The sequence below is a fragment of the Heterodontus francisci genome, chromosome 41, assembly GCF_036365525.1.
Source record: "Heterodontus francisci isolate sHetFra1 chromosome 41, sHetFra1.hap1, whole genome shotgun sequence".
In the NCBI taxonomy this organism is placed as follows: Eukaryota; Metazoa; Chordata; class Chondrichthyes; order Heterodontiformes; family Heterodontidae; genus Heterodontus; species Heterodontus francisci.
Window position 1 is genome coordinate 6,554,094 of NC_090411.1, and position 5,213 is coordinate 6,559,306.

A 5,213-nucleotide genomic window follows, 5' to 3' on the forward strand; every position below is an offset into this window, starting at 1 on the left:
AGTTGGTGATGCAGAGGTTATGATAGGTACACAACTCAAGCAGTCTCTGCCCGTTCTCATTCATCTTTCCAACGCCATAGCGCCCAAGGCAGGAGGGCCATGAGTCATGGTCGGCCCCAACCCTGGCATTAAAGTCCCCCAGCAGGAATAGGTGTTCGGTGTTGGGGATGCTGCTAATGATGTTATGGAGTTGTTCATAGAACTGGTCTTTAGCTTCAGGTGCGGAACAGAGTGTTGGAGCATAGATGCTGAGTAGGTGTACTGGACCAGAGGTGGTGAGCAGTCGGATGGACAGTATGCGTTCCGAGCCATTTGAGGGAGGCTCTATCATGCTGAGCAAGGAGTTTCTGATGGCGAAGCCCACTCCATGCTGTCTTGGTTCTTCAGGATCCCTGCCCTGCCAGAAGAAGGTGTAGTCTTGCTCTGCTAGAGAGCCACTCGCGGGGAGGCGAGTCTCCTGAAGTGCTGCAATGTCCACATTGAGTCTACTGAGCTCGTTGTTAATGATGGCGGTCTTCCGAGAATCGTTGATTTGTGTAAGGTCTTCCGACAGGCCAGGACACATAGTTCTGACGTTCCAGCTTGCAAAGCGAAGGGCTGGTACCTTCTTTCCTTTTTTCATGTTGTTTGGTGCGGTGTATCAGTCCACCTTTCGGGCAATGACCCTGAGCTCCAAGCACCCATTGAAGCAGGCAGACTGTGGCGGGACAGAACCTTATTGACCGGGGGCTGCCCGGTTTGAGGCGGGCGGTAGCTGTCCAGTGAGGTGCAATGACCTCTCCCACCGACAAAGGCAACCCGTGGCGCCCAGTTTCTATGCCAATTTATCTGGACTTATAACCCGTAACTGCTGCCTTCCGTGTTGTTTCAGTCGCTGTGAGGCAACTATGGAGTGACCTCTCCATGGCGCATGCCTGGGCAAATTTATGGAGGTTGAGAGTTGCCCAGTTGTCAAAACCCCCCTCTCGGCCTTTCTGGTGGGGTCCAAAGGAGTGCAGGACACGACGTTTGGCACCAGTATGGCTGCAGGAACTGCCGGAAACATGCCAAAGGTGACACATGACCGCCTACGGGGTTCCGCTCCGGATTTTCTGTTAGGGTTTACTCCCTTAGCCTTGGACTCTCCCGAGACGCCCACAAGGCAGTGGGGTTGTTGGGGCCCCTACACAGGTGTAGGATGGTGCCGGTGGGAGGAGGGGATGCAAGGGGGAGGGGTAGAGGGAGGGGGTGGGGGGGGGGTGCAGGGGAAGGGGGTGCGGGGTGAAGATGGTGCGAGGGGGGGGCGGGCTGGGACGGGGTTGTGAGGGGGTGAGCTGAGAGGGTGGAGCAGGGAAGGGGACGGGGGTGGGGGGGGGGGTGGAAGGGGGGTAAAGGGGGGGGGAGGGGGGGGTGGAATCTGGTGCAGGTAATAAGCCATTTCCTCAGTGCCCACCATCGACGTCCGGAAAGCTCATCCACGTCCTTCGGGAGGTGAAGCATCATTTGGCAGACTTAGAGGTGATTACATTTGCTAAGGGTTTTTTTTTTGCAGTGGTTTAAATAAAGGCATGCAGCATTGCCGACAGTGCGCTGCAGATGCTCTCCGAGCCATCTCCCGCGGGCGCTTTGAAGTTGCGGCCGGGGGGGCCGTTCGTGGATGTTTTGGGTGTTCGGGGCACCTTTTCACAGGACTTCTCTCGGGTCCCGCAGCTCCTTCTTCACCTCAATGGACTTACCGCATGCCGTGGTTGCAGACACTCTGGACTGTGAAGACAGCAGGATCGGAGATTGAAGTATCGGCAGCTGTGCTCGTCAGTTTCATCCGGATCAATTTCATTGAGAAAACAAAGAGCAGGTGTGGCTGGGGGAGGGCAGTGGGCCCAGGTAACATACACTAAACTAACTGTTAACTTTTAGATAGGGCTACAATGAACTGATTTAAAGAGCCAGATGCTGAATCTACAACTTTCGAAACTTTCCAGATTTTTGTTGAAGTTCTGCTCCCCAGGATTTGTTGACAAACTGCATTGCTGGTTTTTTCTGTTGAGCTTTCTTGTTTGCAAGTGAGAAGTATTCATTGACACTGCCTCTCCTGCTGCCTGGGCCATACAGTCGATCATTAATCTGGCATTTTCAACCTGCTGCTTTGTTTGGCCTTGATCCTTTAATGGAATGGCCATGGAGCTCTCCTTCCATCTGGTATCCACACATTCTTCAACATCTTCCTTCAATCCACTATCTTCCTCAGGTTGCTGCACAGAATTACAATCATCACCTTCTTTACTTGAGTCAGGTGCCTGGTCATTCTTTTCTCGGACTGAAGTAATCTCTTAAAGAATGCCATCTGGAAGCGACTTGCGCTTCTTTTGCTCTTTGAATAATTGCTCCTTTCTTCTTCTTTTCTCCTTCAGCAAAGCTTTGTCTCTCCTCACGCTCTCCAGCGGCGCTTTCATGCTCTTTTCAGCTTCCTCCCGGGCGCTGCTGAAAGTCACCTCCTCCGGCGCTTCGTCCTCTTCCTCTGGGCTGATCTCGGCCAACATTTCCCGGCTCTCTTGACTCTTCACAGAACCAACTTCCATGCCATTCTCCTTCAGGCCGCGAGGCGTTTTCCGGAAAGAAATCCCTAGACGTAGACATTGCAAACAAAGGAAGGAAATGCTTGGCTTCTCTTCCTTTCAAACACCGTTCACAATCTGATGCCTTCGAAAAAGCACTTTTCAAGTTTTGCACCTCAACACCAATAGGGACGTAGGGAGCGAGTTCTGGCCGTCAAGTCTTCCTCACTTGTCACATTCGCTTCCTTTGCTTGAAATATTTCACCGGTTTCCCAAAGGGAGCAAACCCACCTCCCTTTGTTTAACTCTGGCTTTGCAATCTATCTTACTCTCTGCAGTATGATCATTGTCCACACAGCTGGTAAATAATGTGAGGAGAAGCCACATTAAAAGGTTGAAGAAGACAGAGACATTTTGTCGAAGCTTTTCTTCTTGCACTCATCAGGACAACCTGAAAGAATACCAATGTAAGGGAAGCAACAAATTAATACAGTATAAGAAGAGACTGCTGATCGGTTGGCAAGTGGACTCTGATTGGTAGAGGCGTTGACAGTTTTATGGTGACTGACAGTTAACTGCCAAGCTTTGTTTGAAATTTGTGTGGCGCATTTGCATGTACTGGAAGCTACATATATTAATACACAGGGCCCTGTTCTTTGCAGACAGAAAGAACATGTATACACACTGCGCCTATTTCAGGTAAACAAAATATGTGACAGCCATTTGCTGCTTCATTCCTCAGGGCAATGCCTTGACCAATCAGAGTCAAGATGCCTGCTTTAAATTTCAAACAAAGCTTGGCAGTTAACTGTCAGTCACCATAAACTGGTGCATTCTCCATGGCAACGCCTCTACCGATCACAGTCCACTTGCCAACCAATCAGCACTCTCTGCTCATACAGTATAAACTTGTTGCTTCCCTTATGCTTGCGAGTTGTCCTGGTGAGTGCAAGACGAAAAGCTTTGACAAAATTTCTCTGTTTTCAGCAATATTCAGGTTGTAGACACGCATGGGAAATAACCCGCACCAACAGAACAGGCGACAGAGCCAACGTGTTGCTGTCCATTGCTGCATCCAGGAGGTGACTGAGGCCGGAATTTTACTTGTCCCGGTGGGTCCACGTTCCTGGAGGCAGAAGCAGGTGCCAAGGTTGCTCCCGCTCCGCGCTCAGCTGCCACGGCGATCGAGCGCTCAGTGACCAATTAGTGGCTCGGCAGTGTATTTATGACAGAAAAGGGCACGGGTGGGAGGGTGAGTGTCGGGGGCGGAGCTGGAGCCGGAAGAAGGTGCTGAAAGCCATTTAAAAGGGCTTTCAGCAACCTCACTGGCTCTGAGAGGCTTACCTGCAGCAAGTAGGATGTTTGGAGGAACAGCATATTAGAAGAAGGAATAGAGCTGCCTGAGGGTGAAAGGAGTGCAACAGGAATGAAAGGGGCCACCCCTCCAGTCAACATGAATATACCAGAGACAGACCAGAACCCGCTTGTGGCAATGGCAGAGAGATGCCACCGCATGGCACCTAGGTTCTCTGAAGACTCCCTGCATGTCCTCCTCCAGGGGGCTGAGGCAAGGCAGGAGGTCCTCTTCCCATCAGACGGAAGGAGGAGGCCTCCCCAAGTCACCAAGAAGGCGTGGCTGGAGGTAGCGGAGGGGGTCAGCAGCCGCGGAGTAGTGAGGACACGGCTCCAGTGCCGCAAGCGGGTCAATGACTTCTGTGCTCTGCCAGGGTAAGGGGCATTCCGCAGTCATCGCAGCTTTTAACTGATACGGGAGGGTCACTGGGTGCTGATGCTTCAAAGTCAAAGCCATCCATCTTCAGTGATTGGCTGCATCACTGCCTTGGGCCATATACTGGGCACATCTGAGATACCCAATGATGCAGAGGTGTGCCATCCATGCACCTCAATGGCATTGGTTCCAGATGTAGCATGCAGCATGAGGGGTGAGTGGGTGCTCTTTCAAGTCAAGGGACTGAACTAATTGCCAAGTGTCTCCACAGGAGAAGAGGGCCCGGACCGATGGCGGGGTGGCCAACCCAACATCCCTCTGAGGTCAGCAGGGAGGCCAAATCGAGGTTTAAGAGGGCACAGGAGCAACAGCAGAATGCATATGGGGACTCCTCTCCGGGCGCTCCTGATACATTCCGAAGCTCTTTGCCCCCTCTGCCAGTGACGACATCACCTTATAATCCCAGGGTGTCTGAGGGTGGTCCTGAGACTGCTCAGGGTCACCTCAACAGGCCGGGGCCCTCACGACCTCGGGCAGGCAGAGGACACCCGCCAAAGTCATCCAAAGCCACAGGGCAGCCTGAACAGCCACCTGCCTCTGCCGTGACTGGCTGCGAGGGGTCGTCCACATGTGTGAGCACTCGCAAACGTTTCAAACTATCAGAACGGCGGTGTCACTGGTACAATTTGTAAATATTTATTTGCTGTTATACTTCATGGAAAATTGTTAAATTTTTCACTTGGCATTTTCATCTGTCATAAGTCGACGCTGATGTTTTAGGCCATCTTGTTCTGCATGAGACGGAGACTTGGGGAGGTGGTGTATTCGGGCCTTGTGGTGTTTGAGGGAAAGGCAGGCCATTGCAGCTGAGATTTCCACCAGCAGGTGAGTGCTTCTGTGCTTCCAGCTGATGAGAATGCCTCATTTCACACGGACATGTCAGTCACTGG

At 52.0% G+C, this 5,213-nt stretch overlaps 1 pseudogene; it reads right to left on the reverse strand.

The window, feature by feature from the left end:
- Nucleotides 1-1,938: 1,938 nt before the first annotated feature.
- Nucleotides 1,939-3,546, reverse strand: LOC137353330 (U3 small nucleolar RNA-associated protein NOL7-like; annotated as a pseudogene).
- Between the last annotated feature and the right edge of the window lie 1,667 nt (nt 3,547-5,213).